The sequence below is a fragment of the Artemia sp. Qi Xiang Cuo genome, chromosome 21 (genome assembly GCF_049724085.1).
Source record: "Artemia sp. Qi Xiang Cuo chromosome 21, ASM4972408v1, whole genome shotgun sequence".
NCBI classification, from domain to species: domain Eukaryota; kingdom Metazoa; phylum Arthropoda; class Branchiopoda; order Anostraca; family Artemiidae; genus Artemia; species Artemia sp. Qi Xiang Cuo.
The window spans coordinates 5855096-5876533 of NC_142814.1; the positions used below are offsets into that span (position 1 = coordinate 5855096).

At 35.0% G+C, this 21438-nt stretch overlaps 1 non-coding gene and 1 pseudogene across 1 annotated transcript; one reads left to right on the forward strand and one right to left on the reverse strand.

The window, feature by feature from the left end:
• Nucleotides 1-11010: 11010 nt before the first annotated feature.
• Nucleotides 11011-11120, forward strand: LOC148939184 (U5 spliceosomal RNA). Its single transcript, XR_016143567.1, has one exon. It is a non-coding gene; the product is annotated as a U5 spliceosomal RNA (small nuclear RNA).
• A 4925-nt stretch (nucleotides 11121-16045) lies between these two features.
• LOC148939185 (U5 spliceosomal RNA) lies at nucleotides 16046-16159 on the reverse strand (annotated as a pseudogene).
• Nucleotides 16160-21438: the final 5279 nt, after the last annotated feature.

Sequence of the window (21438 nt, forward strand, 5' to 3'; positions counted from 1 at the left end):
CAATAATAATGGTGACCAAAATAATTTCGTACTAAACGTTTCAGATCTCACTTCATATTCAAATTAAAAACACATTTTCCCTACTCCCAAACGCAGTTCTTTCGTCCTGCGCTCTAGGGGCTGCTTGCCATTGGCTCACGGGCCCCAAGGACGCGAACCCTCGTCCAATAATACGTCTTAAATATTTCTGATGATTTAGGCGTTCACACGGTTCTTATCGTTTAAACGTCCTTAAAAATATTGTGCGTAGCACTTTTCTTATTGCTCACTGTCTTAGCGAAATCCAAAGATTGCAATTTATTTTCTTTGCTGATTAAAGACTTTTTCATTTTTGAAACTAGATTTAGCTTAATTATAGGAGTCCGAATTAAAGAAGGAACTTTATTTTGGTATTTCAAATATATCGTGTTTTACTCCCGGTACACTTTTTAAGCCTTTACCATTTTGTTTTAATCTCTCGCCAAGGGTTCGCGCACTGGACCTAAGATTTTCCGAAGCACTTTTTTTAAAATCCTTTCCAGAACACCCATCGTATAGTCTAGAGGATGCAAAATCTGTCGCAGCCGGTACAGGATATTTTCTAGCCAGTGGTAGTGAAGAGCGAAACAGCTTAGCAAACCAACTGCCAAGACCATAGCCAGACATTGACGAGCGACCTTTGTAATAGTCCATTCCATTGCCCTGTTGTCTTGGGCCAAGAGTATTAACATAGCAGTCAATATCGGGACAAGTGAATACCACTTTTTATTAGACATCTTGCTGTTGAACGATGGGACGAAAATGGCATGTAATCACAGCCAAACCTTTTGAAATTTCCCGGGGGGGGGGGGGCCCTTCCCACGGCCGTCGCCCGGGGGGGGGGGGGCCCCGCCCGCGGCCGGCCTCCGGCCCCGCGACCCGGGGGGGGGAGGGGGGACCCACACCTTTTAAATTCACTGTAATGTTCAACTATGCTAGTTCATGTTCCAAGTGCTTTTTTTCAAGTGTTGTTTTCAAGTGCTCATGTTTTGTATAGAAAAGTGTGTGTTTGCTACTAATGTAAATAAAGTGTTGCTGTTCATGGACAAAGTGTTTAAAGACAATAAGTGTTGTTCATGTTGATGGACAAAAAAGTGTTTAAAGACAATAAGTGTCATTTTTATCATTGCAGTTCATGTTGAACAAATAGAGTTTTCATGCAGTGTCAAAATAAATGCTGCCATGAAATATTGTTGTCAACTGTTCTTGTTGAACATAAAGTGTTATTCTTATGTTGTTGTTCATGTTGAACAAATAGAGTTTTCATCTAGTGTCGAAATAAATGCTGACATGAAATATTGTTGTTTTTCTTGTTGAACAAGTGTTATTCATGTCGTTGCAGTTCACGTTGTACAAATATTTGTTTTCATGTTACCGAAATAAATGCTGCCATGAAATATTGTTTTTTTGTTGTTAACCAGTACTAGATAGATCTATGGGAAAATTATTGCTACTACTACTTATTCATTGGACGCGTATGATTTACAGTTAGTTATAGTCCGACTGTTGTCAACAGCAGCAGCAGCAGCAACATGTAGCGGGACCCCCCCCCCCAGGGTCGCAGGGCCGGAGGCCGGCCGCGGGCAGGACCCCCCACCCCCCCCCCTCCGGGGGTGGCCGCGGGTGGGGTCCCCCTCTCCCCCCCCAGGGTCGCGGGGCTGGAGGCCGGCCGCGGGCGGGACCCCCCATCCCCCCGGGGGCGGCCGCGGGCGGGGGGTCCCGCCCGCGGCCGGCCTCCGGCCCCGTGACCCTGGGGGGGGGGGGGGGACAAAAAAGCACTTGGAACATGAACTAGCACAGTTGAACATTACAGTGAATTTAAAAAGTGTGGGTCCCCCTCCCCCCCCCATGGTTGCGGGGCCGGAGGCCGGCCGCGGGCGGGGCCCCCCACCCCCCGGGAGCCGGCCGTGGGAAGGGCCCCCCACCCCCCGGGATTTTTCAAAAGGTTTGGCTGTGATTACATGCCATTTTAGGCCCATCGTTCAACAACAGCAAGATGTCTAATAGAAAAGTGGTATTCACTTGTCCTGATATTGACTGCTATGTTAATACTCTTGGCCCAAGACAACAGGGCAATGGAATGGACTATTACAAAGGTTGCTCGTCAATGTCTGGCTATGGTCTTGGCAGTTGGTTTGCTAAGCTGTTTTGCTTTTCACTACCACTCGCTAGAAAATATCATGTACCGGCTGCGACAGATTTTGCATCCTCTACACTATACGATTGGGGCTCTGGCAAGGATTTTAAAAAAAAGTGTTTCGAAAAATCTTACGTCCAGTGCGCGAGCCCTTGGTGAGAAATTAAAACAGAATGGTAAAGCCTTAAAAAGGTCTAGAAACAATGCATCACTCATCAGTCTCCACTCAGTTCAGAAACGAAAGACATCATCCCTCTTGTCAAAGAAAAGAAGGAAAAAGCCGACACGTGCTGTAAACAGAAGAAGAAGCCCCAGGAAGAAAATTGTTAGATCGAAACTAGATTTTTTCTCCTAAGATGTCCTACCTACCGCAAAAGGATGCTCAACATTCAATCACCACCTCATTGAATCTATTCAATGCAGAAAATGTTGATGTGAGTGTCAAGCATGGATACTATGAACAATTTTATCCTCAGCAACCCCTCTCCGATAATATTCACTTTCAAATTTATTCCAATGAAGACTACTTTATTGACATGTCTTCAACATTTATAGATTTACAAATGAAAGTCCGGAAATCCGATAATACAATGCCAATTCGGGCCGATGGAATATCCTATGAAAATTGTATATTACAGAATTTATTTCGTCAAATTAGTGTCTACATCAATGGCACGCTGGTGAGCACTGGCAACAATCTCTCAAATTATACAAGCTATATGCAATTCATGCTAATGACACCCAAGTCATACAAGGAATTGAGAGGCACCTTCAATGGATATGAATATATTACTAATACTGCTAGTACAGATGCACTTAAAAATGCTACAAAACTAGTGAATTACATCTAGTTGGAAAAATATATCATGAAATATATAATATACCCCAATGGCTGCCGCCCAATGTTAAAGTGGATATAAAATTGACGCTTGCACCCACCAATTACATATTGAGATAAGAACTTGCTGCCAATCCCGATGTAAGTCTCTCCCTCACCTCGGCAATACTTCATGTACGCAAACAACAAGTCATGAGTTCTGTTGCTTTGGCAGTGGAAAAACTGAGAGCCAATGGAAATAATATTAAACTACTTGTTCCTCATACAATCACTAATCAACGTCATATTGCAATGGGCTCATGCACCTTCACCGAATCATCCTTTATCACTGGTGAAATTCCGTCAAAATTCGCTTTGGCATTTATAATAAGCGCAAGTGCAAAAGGATCGTGGACTTAATGTCCACATAAATTCGAGATGTTTGGACTTTCATCTCTTGTGTGCAAAGTAAATCGTATCCCACTCTAAAGTCTATCTTTTGATAAATCCTATAGAACATTGTATGAGTTGACAATGCAAACCCTAGATCATGACTCTCAACTTTTTGAAAATGGTATAGCCGAAGAAATTTTTGCTAAAAAACAGGGTATCATTGCTCTAGATTTGTCTGGTACACAGGATATGAGTATAGTACGTACGGGGAGTGTGTGTTTAGAGTGTACATTTGCCGACCCATTGGCTGAGATTATTGCACTAATCTCACTAAATCAATATGAAACCTATTGGGAAATCACTCCCGAAGGCAGTGTTCTACTAGACTTGGTGCCATGAACACCAGTCAAATAATCAATGTATTTAATATGGATCCCTACATGTCCCAGTACAAATCCTATTGTCTGCCCTTGGACTTTCTTGGAAAAATTCAAAGTGTCAACAATACCTTGATTATTGTTAATAGCAGTCCGTCGACTGTGCTGACGGGTCATTGGCTGTGCGTCTTTCAAACAATGAAGACGATTGAATTTTTTGATCCTCTTGGTCTACCCTATACATTCTACACGCCTCACATCAGCAACTATATTGAGAGCAGTGGGAAAACTATTATTCAAAATCGGAAGAGGGTGCAGGATCTAACGACTAAGAGCTGCGGCTTCCATGCACTACTATATTTTGTGTTCCGATGTCGCGTTTATACTTACGAGCAGTTTCTCCACATTTATGTTGACAATCCACGTCTGAACGAGTTTTTAGTGGAAAATGTCCTCTCAGACCTATACAGTATTGATTTCAGTGCCCTAAGAGTAAAGTGCTTAAAAAAATTTTGTGAATTTGTTTATTAATAAAATGCATATATATATACAACAATGTCTTTAAATCTTCACTTTAGATTTCTTCTTCGATGTATAGGCAACTGTCGTGAACAAATAATGCTGGTAAATCATTTGGATTCACTATATATTGATCTTGATTGACTGCAAAGCCAGGATCACATTTTCTACAGTACAATGTAACCTCACTCTTGTCATATCTCTTTGTATAGTCAATGATACTATTTGCATTCATATTATGAAATTCACGAGTTTCAATCCGTCTATTTGAAGCAATATCACATACAGCGTTTTCAAATGGTGAATCACATTCGGTAACTGCCAAATAAAAATCACTTGGTTTATAGTCACAGTAGGTAGTGTCATCACAACGATGGCGTAGAAACCAAATTTTCTTTTTACCCCAACAGTTGAATCGTATACCAGATTCCTCTTCCCAGACTAATTTAAATCCGCGACGATACCGATCTCGTAGAAATAAACTAAAATCACGTTTGGGATAGTTTCCAATCATAGCGGGGTAAGTATTCTCCCACTGATCACATTTATCATAGTGACAATTGGAGCACAGGTGCCTTCTAGGGTGAGAGTCACACACCTCCTCAAGACATGAATTATATCCTTTAATTTGTACTGCATAGCCTCTATGTAATTTACAAGGATTACATAATTTGCACTTTTCACTATAGTGATCAACAATTGTACAAGTCTCACATTGAGTCCAACTGCCAAGAGTGTACATGCACAATGGACATATATAGAACATTTTTTGGGGTTTCCAATGTCACTTGACTCTCTCACAGCTAAAACGAAACTGAGCGTCCTCGCTCGATAAATTCAGGGTGTAGGAATGGGAGAGGAGTAACTCTGTGACGTTACCTCTTTCGAATGACGGGGGAGCCATCTACATTGAATCCATTAGCAATGTTTTCAAAAGTATATCCACGATATGATTCTGGTTTGTTCCAATTAATATATCAATAAATTGACTATAACCATTTGAGTCACATTTTAAAAGTTTCATACAATAGTCCAATGGGGGAGAATCACTCCTCATTATATTGTCAAGTGTTCCCTTACGAGAGAATATCCTCCGTTGAAGAGATAAATCGAGAAAATCGTCATCCAAAATCAAATGTTTTTCCATAAACACTAGATTTGATCTAATTCTCTCTTTCTCAAATTTATTCATTTTTCAATCCTTTCACTCTGACTGCTGACTCTAGACTGACCCTGATTCGTTAGCCACATAACCAGAAAAGAAAGGGAACATTTTCGATTTCGAAACAATTTTATTGAATAATTACAATAATAATTCTAAGTATGTACAATTAGCGATACAATTTATTGTCTTTGATATGTTTCACTAATGCACTTAAAGCACATTGAAGTCTATTCACGTGTGCTATATCAACTTTTGCAGCGAAACATAATTGATCCTCCATTTTAAATTTGCTCAAGGATATCACATATCTTGTATATACTTCATCCCATTCCAGACAAAGCCGTAATCATCTCGTGATTTCCACCGCAATGTTTGTTGCTTTTGTATTATTATCTGCAAATCCACTATCAACTTCTAATAGGTTAAACAGTCCACTTACCATCATCAGCACAAATATATATCCAAATGTATAATGTTAAAGCTGTTCTCACTCCTTTAAATTCTATTAACAGACTAATAAAAATATAGCAAAAACCCTTTCCTCATATTCCCTCCGTCGCTAATATGTAAGCGAGCTCTCTGATTGGCTGAGAAGGAAACACGTGGTCTAACTGTTTTCTATTTCTGGAAACTCATAACATTCGTTGAGAGCGTGCACAAAACAACAACAACAACAATTAAATCGACCTTGGAAAAAGAGGTCATTGACCCCATTAACCACGTGTTCTCCCTAATGACTCTATGCCCATATATGGTGTTCGTTCAGTATCAATAGGGGCTTTTCCACTCCCGTATCTGTCATTGTCGGTTTGTATGTCTGAATCTATGTATTTTTATGCATTGTTGACACTCACTCTCTTTGCCTGTGTATCTGGATGGGTGTTTGCCTCTCTCTCAGTGTCTGTCATTGTCGGTTTTTACGTCTGAATCCATACTCTCACTCTCTTTGCATATGTGTCCGGGCGTGTGTTTGCTTGTCCCTGTGCTTGTCTTTGTCAGTTTGCATGTCTGAATCTATATAGTTTTATTTGTTTTAGTCTCTCTCTCTCAGTCTCTTTAACTTTATGTCTGGTCGTGTGTTTGCATGTCCCAGTGCCTGTCACTGTCGGTTTGTATGTCTTAATCTATGTATTTCTATGTGTTTTGGTCTCTCTTAGTCTCTTTGCCTATGTGTCTGGGCGTGTGTTTGCTTCTCCCCATGCCTGTCTTTTTCAGTTTGTTTGTCTGAATCTATGTATATGGTTGTGTTTTTTCTCTCTCTCTTTAGCGTACCCTAGAAATAATAGAAATATAACAAAGTAATAGATAACATATTTTAATAGATAACATATTTTTAATGAAATAATGACATATATGATATCAATATAAATATGTGATAGATATATTATTATACATTATTAATATCAATGGTCAACTTTGGACATTTTGAATCTGTTCCATAAAATACTTCTCCATGTTCTCTCTTAATATTGTAGCTGTTGTCTTCTCTTAACTCGTAATCGGTAGAATAATCAATATTCGATTTTGAATCATATACAATATTTACTGGTGTGTCACCGACAGGTTCAATATGCGTTTCGTCTTTGGTATTATTTGATTAATTGACTGTTTGATTAATGGTAGTAACATTTGCTGGCACTTTGTTTTTCATCGATTCATCTTTATATTCCTTAGAGATATTTTCTACCAATGCCCTTTTTTTTCCGGCAATGTCACTGTCTATTACAACATCATTTTTACAGAGGCAACAGTTCCGGCACGTAGACAAGATATGGCTAATGATATTAGTAGAAGAGTAGGCCTTTTTTTGTCTTTGCTTTCATTTGCATGATAATACCTTACAAGATGACGATAGGTTCTATCAACCGGTAACATGTTACCGGAAACACTAGCAAGAAGATACCCCTCTTCATCCAATATTATTTTTATGTTAGCGTTCTCTTTGAGTGCAATCATGTCCGGAGATCTCAATCTTGCATATCCACCATTTGTACAATGGAATTTTTTTGGTACTCCAAAGAAATTTAATTCCTTACTGTCATGACAATGCATGCTTACGTTTCCGATAGTGCTACCACAGGAACTTGTTTCATAGTTTAAATACTTCTCTTTGTCAGCATTCAATGCTACAATAACACTATCATGTGAACACACTTTCTTAAAATGCTTCATCTTCACTTTTTTAGAGATATTAGTTATGTGTTTATCGTTCCACTGCGTAAAAAATACTGATTTAATACATGCAATAAACTAGATAGTGTCGATAACCCACCATAGTGTAAAAGTGAGGAAGCCGTGTCGTGTCTATAAGCAAGCATGGAGTACGATTGGTAGATCCGCATACATATTTCATGTTAAAAATCCTTACATCCATAAACATAAAACATCCATTCAAATAAAAAACATTAAATAAAACATGGAATGATAGCCCGCTTGTATGGTGAACAAAAAAAAATCCTAACATCCACAAACATAAAACATCCATACAAAAAAACATCATTAAATAAAACATGGAATATAGCCCGCTTGTATGGTAACAATAAAAATCCTTACATCCATAAACATAAAACATCCATAAAAAAGACATCAAATAAAACATGGAATGATAGCCCGCTTGTATGCCATTTTTTGCCAGAAGAAAGATCACGGATGCGTGTTTATTTGTTTTTTTGTTTGTTTTTTTCCCCAGGGGTGATCGTATCGATTCAGAGGTCCTAGAATATCATGGGAGGGCTCATTGGAACGAATATTGAAAGTTCTAGTGCCCTTTTTAAGTGACCAAAAGAATGGAGGGCAACTAGGCCCCCTCCCACGCTCATTTTTTCCCAAAGTCACACGATCAAAATTTGAGATAGCGAATTTGTTCAGCATGGTCGAAAACATGATAACTATGTCTTTTAGGATGACATAGTCCCCCAAAGTCTCCGGGGGGAGGGCTGAAATTTATGAACTTTACCCAATGTTAACATATAGTATTGGTTATTGGGAAGTATACAAACGTTTTCAGGGGGGACTTCATCTGGTAGGTGGGGGGAGGTGGGTCGTGAGTTATATGGGAGGATCTTTCCATGAAGGAAGTTTTCATGGGAGAAGGGACATTTCTACTAAGGGGGCGCCGGATGTCCCATCATTATTAAAGAAAAAGATCAGAAATTAAATAAAAAAAAGTTTTTCAACTAAAAGTAAGGAGCAATATCAATACTTAAAACGAACAGAAAATATTAAGTATATGATTGGGTTCAACCCCTAGTCCATACCTCGCTCTTTAAGCCAAAGATTTTTAGTACTTTCATAAGAGATATTTATTCTAATTAACGGCCTTTGTGATTAAGGGGTCATTTTTAAGGAATTGGAACAAAATTCGAACTTTAGCTTAAAGAGCAAGGTATTGAATAGGGGGTGAACCCCCTAATATACGTATTAAAAATCTATGAATATAGAAGTTCGTTAAATAAGTTAATTCATAAGTTACGTATATTTATTACAAATAAAAATGTTCGTAAATAAAATTAAACAAGTTTCGAGAAAGCCATTTACCCAAATAAAAGTAAAATTAATATGCAAATTTTGTTTTAATTATTCATGTACGGTGACCCAATATCAAAACCTGCATTAATTCAAAAATATTCAAAAATTAAATAAAAATGGAAGTTTTTTTAACTGAAAATAAGGAACGACATTAAAACTTAAAACGAACAGAAATTAGTCCGTACATGAAAGGGGCTGTCCCCTCCTCAATGCCTCTCTCTTTACGCTAAAGTTTGACTTTCTCACAGCTCTATTTTGTTAAACAATAAAAAACTTTAGCGTAAAGAGCGAGGCGTTTAGGAGGGGACAACTCCTTTCATATACGGAATAATTTCTGTTCGTTTTAATTTTTAACGTCGTTTCTTACTTTCAGTTAAAAAAAACTTGTTTTTTTATTTAATAATTAGCAGACTCCATCTAAATACGCTTCGATCTAATTTAAATGTCTTTACGTAAACGTGTTATAAAATATATATTTAAATGTTGGTGGAGATTTTTTTTTAATGATAAATATAAAATAAGCATGCTATTGATATACGGAAATAGTAAAAGGTTTATATATTTATTTTTTTATGTTCAAAAAGTTCGATTGTTTTATCACTGATGACATAGAATGAAATTTTGAAAGTCGACATTAAAATTTTTCCTTAATTAAAAAAGTTGTTTTAACATCTGAACGATTTGAAGCACTAAAATATGGTATAGGCCAATGAGGGAAATAAAATAATTCTGTCTTTTTGAGAAGTATTGCTTAGTATTGGGGCATTCAATAAACCAAAATTAATGAAATTATATTTATTTTAATTGATGATACGATCGGCCTATGAGGAAATAAAAGAATTAAGTCTTTTTTAAAAGTTTTAATTAGTATTGGGGTATGCATAAACTCAAAATTAATAAAATCATATATATTATAAGTGATGATACGATAGGCCAATGAGAGAAATGACAGAAATATGTCTTTTGAAAAGTATTTCTTAGTATAGGGGGAATGCAAAAACTCGAAATTAATTAAATCATTATATTTTTAGTGATGATACGACAGGCCTGTAAGGTAAATTATAGAATAATGTATTTGAAAAAGTATTGCTGAGTATTGAGGTAAACAAGAACTCGAAATTAATAAAATCATGTACGAAAAAAAAACAAAAAAAAATCCATATTTCAATTAATAATAATAATACCTGGAAAAGATTTTAATTAATCTGAGCGATTGAGTGCAGAAAAAATCTTGAAGGAAAATACCCCCCCCCCTAATTGGATCTACTGGTATTCATACAAGGTACTTTGTAATAATAAAAGTTTTACTGTGACATTATTAAATTTTATACAAATATGGACACAAAAGCTGAATTTTTAATAACCCAACAAAAAAACACAGCAACAAAACAGTAAGACTTTATCAGGTAAATTTCGTTAATAAAGATTGAATTTTTGTTCATATATGACCAATTATCCTGCATTTTCCAGGGTTACTTGTCGGACCACTAATCAAGACCGTTCCCTCAATCAAATAGTAGTCCTACTGACCTCTCATGTCATTTACGTCTCATGCCACGTTACGGGGAAGTAATAGGGCTTGTCAAAAAAGTAAGCTCCCCTTTTTTTGAGCTTTGGCACAAAATAATAAAAAAATCTACCGTAGTCAAGGAGTGCTTTATAAACCAATGTGCTCTTTATCTTTGAACTCTAAAGATTTGCAATTTCTTGGAGTGAACACTTTAAATAAAAATTGTAATTACCTCCGTGAATGAAACTCGTGGGAATGTGATATTTTAAAATCGTGTTGTAGGCAAAATGCTTTTCTTTGTTCTGGTGACCGGCAGAGATCAGTGACAAGCATAAATTCATCTAACGATGTAAGTACGAATAGTAGGCATAAATTCACCTAAAAATAGGTATTAAAAGCATCGATATTAGACAAAACGCATGGCTATAGAAATTACAAAACAAAAAATATTCTTATTTGGTACACTAAAGTTTTCACTGCCAATTTGCCTTTTGGTGATTTTTTGGGGAGTTTTTATGAGAGAAAATGGTGATTTTTTTGCGTTCAGTGGCAGCCCTGCTTCTCATATAGACTAAATCTTCCGTCTTTTACTAAAGATTACCGTGGGAAGAGGCACTTGATGAGTCTTAACAAATTTTATGAATGCCGAAAGGCAGACTAGCCTTTACTTTTGAAGTACGTTTAAAAATTCCAAAATTACTTTTCTGAAAAGCCCTATTACTTATTTACTTTCCCTTAGCGTTCCACGAGACGTGAATGACATGAGAGGTCAGTAGGATTACTACTTGAGGAAACGGTTAAATTTACTTGAAATTGGTCCTCAAGTAGTAATCCTACTGACCTCGCGTGTCATTTACGTCTCATGCAACGCTAAGGGGAATTTTGCAAGCCCTAGATTAAAAAATATATATATATATATATTTGTTCATGGCATTTTAAAAGAATGAATAGTTTGCATGAATAGTAAAATTGAAAAGACAACAAACTTAACCTCCCTGGATTCTGAAAAATGTTGTTTTTTTTCTTCCCCTGTTTTAGAGAAGAGCAGCTAAAAAGAACATGGGAGGGGATTGGTTACCGTTTGACCGCTTATCATTCCTCTTTTATTATATTCCATAATGTCTAGATAAAATAAAATTTAGTTGTTAGTTGTTTTTAGTTGTTTCCAATTCGTTTCAAAATTTTTTTCAAGCCTGTCTACGGTAATGGTTCTAATACAAAAAAAGTACACCAGAGTACCTAGTACCTAGTTCGGAAACTAGATACTCTGGTTATGAGTAGTTCCGTTTCCGAGCTAGGTACTAGGTACTCTGGTGTACTTTTTTGTACTTAGAACCGTTACCGTAGACAGGCTTGAAATCAAATCCTTTATGTCTTAGGGATTTTCTCGTTACCATTGTACTACGCCAACTGTTATTGAAAACTATATTATAAACACATCATGATTTCGCAAACAAAATGATGTATGACGTCACAATCACAGATTACAAACATCATGGTTGTAGGGGTAGCTGCAATCTAGTAAAGAACGAACCACAGGGGTAGCAGGAGTAGTAAAGAACGAACCACATCCCTTGCAAACAAAAAAAATTGTTGCAAAGATTAAACTCCTGCCTATATAACTGAAATATTAAAGAAAGTGCAATTTTCGACAAAACTTTAGTAACTTTAGTAACTTAAGTTTTTTAAAACTTAAGTTAATTAAGATTTTATGGAATAAATATCATCATATGTATATTAAATTGACAATCCACATTTTTTTTTCAGTAAACTCATTTGAATTTTTTTTCAGTAAAGTACAAATTATATTCTGGCTTTTAGAAATCATAGGGGTTTTGAACTCTACTCATAATAATTTATGATCGTTTTGAGTTTGACTCTGCTATTTATTTTAATTTTTGTTCGTTTTGGGTTTCATTTATTTATTGATACTGATATGGGGTAGTTGTATGCTTGGTAGATTATATGATAGTCCGGACGCCAGGTGTTGAAAATGTCAATCATACCACGACGGAATGGGGCTGCTATGAGAATTAGCCTACCCTCCATTCTGAAAAATACTTTTTTTTTCTTCCCCTCTTTAGGAGAAGAGCAGGTGAAAAGAACATGGGAGGGGATTGGTTACCGTCTGACCAGTTTTCATTCCTCTTCTATTATATTCCATAATGTCTAGATAAAATAAAATTTTCCTTTTTTGTTATTATTATTTATTTATTTTATTTTTAACCCACTGCACAATAAATGTAAAATAGTGGAGTAATACAAAAACAAAAAAAAAAAAAAAAAAAACCAAAACAAAAAAAACAACGACAATCTAACCACAAATATAATCACTAATAAAAAAAACCGGATAAGACAGTGATGTGGGCCCAAACGAAAACTAGCATCCTGACTGATCTTCGCTTGCACCGTTTCAAGCGAGGACAGGATTGCTGTTGCACCATAACGACCAACAAGGCGCCTATTGCGCACAGCAAGCGGCAAATACAATAGGAACTTACAGTATCTAAAATAATTAACCTTCATTTGTTTCAGATCATGCTTAGTAAAAAGCGGATACAGCCCAGAAGCGGATAAAATCGCATGGTCACATTCAAAAAACGCATGGTCTTTTCAAAAAACTTTTCAAGTCTGTCTACGGTAATGATTCTAATACAAAAAAAGTACACCAGAGTACCTAGTTCGGAAACTAGATACTTGGTTATGAGTAGTTCCGTTTCTGAACTAGGTACTCTTATTGTACTTTTTTGTATTAGAACCGTTACCGTAGACAGGCTTGAAATCAAATCCTTTATGTCTCAGGGATCGTCTCGTTACCATTGTACTACGCCAACTGTTATTGAAACGATATTATCAAACACATCATGATTTCCCAAACAAAATGATGGGTGACGTCACAATTACAGGTTAAAAACATCATGGTTGCAGGGAAAGCGGTAGAGCGAACCACAGGGGTAGCAAGGTCAGCAAAGAATGAACCACAGCCCTTGTTAAAAATATAAATTTTGGAAAGTAATAAACTCCTGCCTATACTAACAGAAATATTAAAGAAAATTCAATTTTCGACAAAAAAGACACGGCCATAGTAGCCAAAAGTACATCTTTAAGGACTTTTTTTTTCATTTTGCAATTTCTTTTCCAGGGTTCAAAGCCTAGGGTGCTTTGATAAGTGTATGCTCAAATTCTACTCTCTATGCTTGAAGGCCATCTATTCTTCAATACGGTCTTCTGGCTACATTCGAAGAGTATTGAAAACTATAGTTTCCAATACTCTTTGGCTACATAGAGCCTCTTAGATTAAAAAGAATCTTTTCGTGGTATTATCATTGAGAAGAGGCGTGTTTTTTCCGTATGTTTGGAGGCTTTCCCTTTGCACTTTGGTTCGACAGACCCATGTGGGGATGTCTCAACAGCGTAATTTTGGGGAGTGGTGAAATACGTGTGCAATGACCTCTCCCTACAAACAGACAATTGATTTCCTCTTCACTCCTTGTATAATATATGTCACACATTATGCCTTTGAAAGGAAAAGGTAATCAATTCGACATTGTTGAGACAATAATGGAACATATAAAAATGGATCAGTGGGCGCTGTTGAAAAGATGAATTTCTTGACTAATTTACATATTTGAGATATTACGGAAGAATTGTGCCTAAAATTCTAAGCGTATGAAAGAGTTGAGCGTATACTGAATAATCCAGTTCTGGAATTTTCTCCGAAAAATCTCTTAAGTTAAAATACTTTGTTTTTCTTAGTCTTGTGTTATAACAAATGATGGTACCAATGACTAGTCACCATAATTAAATTAAATTGACTTAAGTGATTGAATTTCTGATGCATTTTGTCTCTGAAAATACTCTGTAATTATTAAAAACCGATTTTTAAATTGAACTAGGATTCGAATCAAATTGCTAAAATTTAAATTATAAATCACAGAGGCTAGTCTTAAGAAGTGAAATCCTCTTGGTCAACATACATGTCATCAAGTCAAATACGTTGGCAACATATCAAACTGAAAAGTCATTCACTGCTGTTATGCATCTTGGAAGAATTAAATACTTAGTTACATGAAAAATATGTTTTAGCCTGATTACTGAATATTTTTGTTATTTTCTGCGGGTGTTTTAGGACCATGTCATTGGAGCTGCCCATGAATTTCTGCTTATTGAATATGTTTCCTCATCATATGATTTTTTGCCCGGAGTTACTTGATTGAACATTGAATTCCTTATCGCTTTAAAACCTTGTTAAAAACCGATAAAATTTCGTCTGGTGATTTTTTGGTGATACGTTTTTTTTGGTGATTTTACTTTAATTTAGGTGATTTTATTATTAATTTTGGTGATTTTACTATGTTTACGTAACAGCTTTTTAAAACAATGAGGCAAATTCTCATAAAAATGCTATTAAATAGACTCAATTGTCAGTGGATGGCGAATTTACTGCATATTAAAATAGCCGGTCAGGGGAGATGACCAAAATCTTCAATGTTGGGGATAAAACTACTAACCTAGCCTATTTACCATAATTTCTATTCTTTTTCCCTCTATTGAGTTGAATTTTTACTTTTCCATTACGTTAAAGGTGCAGACTAGGGACCCCGGAAGAAAATAATATTTCTTATCATTTTTTTCTTTATTATCATATATATCTTATCATTTCTAACACTATCATTTCTTATCATTATCTAATATTTCTTATCATTATTTCTTAAAATTATATATAATTATTTCTTATCAATGTTTCTTATTATTCATTCAATTGTACTGTAGAAGTTTGTTCTTAATAAAACATTTTGTGGTAACGAATTGTAAGTAAGGAGGGTTGCGGCTCAATAATAGCTGACATTCTAAATTTTTTCAATTTTGAGATCAAATTCCAAAAACGAACTTTGGATATAAATAGAAATATCAGAAGAATTGGCCTGTTATGCTGATTCCAAATATATAAGATTCATTAAGTTTTTTTACCCATCGAAGGCAACAAGCCTGAGAAAATTTGTCGGGTTTTCGAAAAAGAAGCGTGAAAGAACCCCCAAAAGTAAATGAATCTTAATGAAAATCACACCATCAGAATTAGAATCAGAATTATAGCAAGGGGAAATATATACAAAAGACTATTAAAATATATATCTAAGTATATCTTAAAATAAATAAAACTATTAAAATATTGAAATATATCAATATTAAACAAAACGCTTAGCTATAAAAATTACTAAACAGATAATATTCTTATTTGGTACACTAAAGTCTTCACTGTCAATTTGCTTTTTGGTGATGTTTTGGTGATTTTTTAATTACCCAAGCAAAATAAAAAGCAACAAAACAGTGAGACTTTATCAGGTAAATAATATAAGGTAAATTTCTTTAACAAAGATTGAATTTTTTTTCATATATGACCAATTATCCTGCATTTTCCAGGGTTACATGTCTGATCACTAATCAAGACCTTTTCCTCAGGTAGTAATCCTACTGACCTTTCATGTCATATACGTCTCGTGCAACGCTAAGGGGAAGTAAATAAGTAATAGGGCTTGTCAGAAAAGTAATCTTGGGATTTTCAAACGTACTACAAGAGTAGAGGCTAATCTGCCTTTCTGCATTAATAAAGTTTGTTAAGACCCATCAAGAGCCCCTCCCCAGGGTAATCTTTAGTAAAAGACAGAAGATTAATTCTATATGAGGAGCAGAGCTGCCACTGAACGCAAAAAAATAACCATTTTCTCTCAGAAAAAATCATCAAAATTGCCAAAAGGCAAATTAGCAGTGAAAACTTTAGTGTACCAAATGGGGATATTATCTGTTTAGTAATTTTTATAGCTATACGTTTTGTCTAACATTGATGCATTTTAATACCTATTTTTAGGTGAATTTATGCCTACTATTGGTACTTACATTTTTAGATGAATTTATGCATGTCACGGGTCACCAGAAAAAAGAAAAGTATTTTTCATACCAAACGATTTTAAAATCTCACATTCATAAGAGTTTTTTTCACAGAGGTAATTACAGTTTCTATTTAAAGTGTTCACTCCCAGAAATTGCAGTTTTTTAGACTTCAAAGATAAAGAGGAAATTGGTTTAAAAAGAATTCCTTAACTACAGTAGATTTTATGATTATTTTGTGCCAAAGCTCCAAAACAGGGGTGGATTTCAGAAAAATTCTGCCTTTGGCATCAATTACAGTGCAGGTTTTTGGTATTTATATTTTGCTTGCTGCAGAGTAACGCTGAATCTGATGACGTGATTTTCATTAAGATTCATTTACTTTTGGGGGTTCTTTCCCGTTTTTTTTTCGAAAATAAGGCAAATTTTCTCAGGCTTGTAGCCTTCGATGGGTAAAACAAAACTTAATGTATCTTATATATTTGGAATCAACATAATAGACCAATTCTTCTGATATTTATATTTATAACAAAATTTTGTTTTTGGAATTTGATCTCAAAATTCAAAATTTTAGAGTTTCAGCTATTATTGAGCTGCAACCTTCCTTACCAACTCTCTTTGGATAGTGGTTTCATCTTCAATATTGAAAGTTTAAAAAGTTTAAGTTTTTCTTACATCTCCTATAAACCAAACACAAGAGTAAATTGCGTGAATACACGGTACAATTCTAGGTGGAGGGACTTTTGCTATCTTAGAAATAGTAAGGTTATGGGAATGACACTTTCAGGAATGCATCTTAACTTCAAAAAAAATCCTAAAATATCTTAATATCCAATTCACGTCATTAGCGTTGTGTTTTAAAAAACCTAAGTTAAAGGGAAAGCAGATGAAAAAAAAGTATGGATAAAAACTTCTATGATATTTCTGAAGCCTTAGAAATAGTAAAATAGTTAAAATGGAAGCTAGAATGCACCTTCCTGGGGTGTGATTTAGGGCTTGAGTTCATTCCTGAAAGTTTCTCTCTCCTAGTTCATCTATTTTTCAAGATACTCAAAAGCCCCTCTGCTAGAATCAGGCTTTATCTAGAGTTTAGCCAATCTCTGATTATTATAGTAGTTGTTGACTATAAAAAAGTATATAGCACCACCTACTAAAGCGTTAGAATGTGAATATAGGCTTAAATATAAATAATACAATATATTTTTTGGACCTGCAAAAAAATTCGTATATCCAAAGATTCCAAACACCACGTGTCGTAGATCCCGTCATTGCCGTCTATTACATTTTCTTCTGTACTAATATAAGTTCTACGGCTTATGGTCATCTCCCCTGACCGGCAGTTTTAATATACAGTAGATTCGAAATCCACCGCTAATTGAGTCTATTTAATATCATTTTTATGAGAATTTGCCTCATTGTTTTAAAAAGCTATTACGTAAACATAGCAAAATCACCAAATATAATAATAAAATCACCAAAATTAAAGTAAAGTCACCAAAAATCACCATATCACCAAAAAACACAAACCGAAAAAACCCACCAAATTTGGGGACAATGCACCACCGGTGGCAACCCTTCGAGGAGATGCAAGATCTATGAAATTTGTTAGAGTTGATTTGAGTATTTAAAAATAAATCATAGTAAATCTTTATCGGTTTTTTAGCAAGGTTTCAAACCAATATGGAATTCAATGTTCAATCAAGTAAATACGGGCAAAAATCGTATAGAAGAATAGATGGCATTCAAGCAGAGCGAGTATAATTTCAGAATAAACTTATCAAATGATCCGACGCTTTGAACAATTTAAAAGAAATTGGAAAATGAAAAAAAAAGTACTTAAAGATTGGAATTTTGGCTACTCTGGCCGTGTCATTTTTTCGAAAATTGCATTTAATTTAATATTTCAGTTATTATAAGCAGGAGTTTATTCTTTGCAACAATTCTTATTGTTACCAAGTTACCAATTTTTAACCTGTAATTGTGACGTCAACCATCATTTTGTTTGGGAGATCTTGATGTGTTTGATAATATAGTTTTCAATAACAGTTGGTGTAGTACAATAGTAACGAAACGATCCCTAAGACATAAAGGATTTGATTTCAAGCCTGTCTACGGTAACGGTTCTAATACATAAAAGTACACCAGAGTACCTAGTACCTAGTTCGGAAACGGTAGACAGGCTTGAATTTTTTTTTTTGAAACGAATTGGAAACAACTAAAAGACAAAAAAGAAAATTTTATTTTATCTAGACATTACGGAATATAATAAAAAAGGAATGAAAAGTGGTCAAATTGTAACCAGTCAAATGGTAACCAGTGGTCAAATGGTAAATTTTTTGTCTTTTAAATTTTACTATTCATGCAAACTATTCTATTCTTGAAAATGCTATGAACAGATATATATATATATATCTATTTTAATCTAGGGCTTCCAAAATTCCCCTTAGCGTTGCACGAGACGTATATGACATGAGAGGTCAGTAGGATTACTACCTAAGGAAAAGGTCTTGATTAGCGATCAGACATGTAACCCTAGAAAATGCAGGATAATTGGTCATACATGAACAAAAATTCAATCTTTGTTAAAAAAATTTACCTGATATAATTTACCTAATAATCATTTACCTGATAAAGTCTCACTGTTTTGTTGCTGTTTATTTTGCTTGGGTTATTAAAAATTCAGCTCTTGTGTCAATATTTGGAGCAAATTTAATAATGTCACAGTAAAACTTGTATCAAACAGTTCGTGGTAACGAACTGTAAGTAAGGAGCGACCCGGCTCAATGGTAACCGAAACTCTAAAAAACGGGATTTTGATACCAATAGATACATCAAAAGAATCAGATTTTAATTCTGATTTCAAATATATAAGTTTCATTAAGTTTAATCTTACCCATCAAAAGTTACGTGCCTGAGAAAATTTGGCTGATTTTCGAAAAAAGGGGGAAAGACCCCCTAACAGTTATAGAACCTTAATGAAAATCACACCATCATATTCAGCGTATCAGAGAACCCTACTGTAGAGGTTTCAAGCTCCTATCTACAAAAATGTGGAATTTTCCATTTTTTGCCAGAAGAAAGATCACGGATGCGTTTTTATTTGTTTGTTTGTTTGTTTTTTTTTTTTTTTTGTTTTTTTTTCCCAGGGGTGTTCGTATTGACCCAGTGGTCCTAGAATATCGTGGGAGGGCTCAATTGAACGGAAATTAAAAGTTCTAGTGCCCTTTTTAAGTGACAAAAAAAATTGAGGGCAACTAGACCCCCTCCCACGCTCATTTTTTTCCCAAAGTAACCCGATCAAAATTTTGAGATAGCCATTTTGTACAGCATGGTCGAAAATATGATAAAAATGTCTTTTAGGATGACTTGATCCCCCAAAGTCCCCAGGGGGAGGGCTGAAAGTTATGAACTTTACTCAATGTTAACATATAGTATTGGTTATTGGGAAGTATACAGACTTTTTCTGAGGTGTTTTTTTCTGGGAGGGGGGGGATGGAGCGGGTGGGGGGCTATATGGAAGGCTCTTTCCATGACGGACGTTTTCATGGGGGAAGGGACATTGCTATGAAGGGGGCGCCGGATTTCCCAGCATTATTAAAGAGAAAGATCAGGAATTAAATAAAAAAAACAAGTTTTTCAACTGATCAACTGATTGTGATTAAGAGGTCATTTTTAAAGAACTGGAAAAAAAAATTCGATCTATAGTTTAAAGAGCAGGGTATTGACTAGGGGGCGAACCCCCTAATATACGTGTTAAAAATTTATGAATATAGAAGTTCGTTACGTAAGTTAATTCTAAGTTACGTATATTTATTACTAATAAAAACGTTCGTAAATAAAATTAAACAAGTTTCGAGAAAGCCATTTAACCAAATATAATATGCAAATTTTGTTTTAATTATTCATGTACGGTGAGCCAAAATCAAAACCTGCATTAATTCAAAAACTTTCAAAAATTAAAAAAAACAAGTTTTTTTAACAGAAAGTAAGGCGCAACATTAAAATATAACACGAACAGAAATTATTCCGTATATGAAAGGGGCTGTCCCCTCCTCAACGCCTCGCTCTTTACGATAAAGTTTGACTTTCTCACAACTCTATTTTTTTAAACAATAAAAAAAAATTTGCGTAAAGAGCGTAAAGAGAGGGGACTGGTTACGGTTTGACCACTTTCTGTTCCTCTTTTATTATATTCCGTAGTGTCTAGATAAAATAAAATTTCCTTTTTTGTCTTTTAGTTGTTTCCAATTCGTTTACAAAAAAAATGGCAAGCCTGTCTACGGTAATGGTTCTAATACAAAAAAGTACAAATGAGTACTTTGTAACTTTTTCGTAAACTATATTATGTGGTTTTGAGTAGTTCCGTTTACTAACTTGGTACTTGTTAATCTGGTTTAATTCTTTGTATTAGAACCGTTACCGTAGACAGGCTTGAAATCAAATCCTTTATGTTTTAGAGATCGTCTCGTTACCATTGTACTACGCTAACTGTTATTACAAACGATATTATCAAACACATCATGATTTCGCAAACATAATGATGGGTGACGTCACAATCCCAGGTTAAAAAAATCATTATTGCAGGGGTAGCTGCAACCTAGTAAAGAACGAACCACAGCCCCTGGTAAAAATAAAAATTGTTGCAAAGAATAAACTCCTGCCTATACTAACTGAAATATTGAAGAAAATGCAATTTTCGACAAAAAAGACACGACCATAGTAGCCAAAAGTTCATATTTAAGGACATTTCTAACTAGCAGCTGTTCATAATGTCATTTAAAAATAACACACTTTCGATTGTAACCTTAGATTATATTCAAGCATTAAGTTAGGGGGAGGGGTAAAATGGAAGGGATTGAGAAAATATTATAAAATAAAAATAACGAGAGAAATATTTCCTGAATATACAGCAGTAATAATATTATTAAACATATTCGATTAATTAATGTTCAAAATATTTTGTTAAACATTCATCAAAATATCACACGGCGGTTTCTTATTTAAATTTTGGCTTTAATATAATTTACTTTAATAAGGGTTCCACCCCAACCAAATAAAAATCAACAGTTTTTAAACAAGAAAATCACC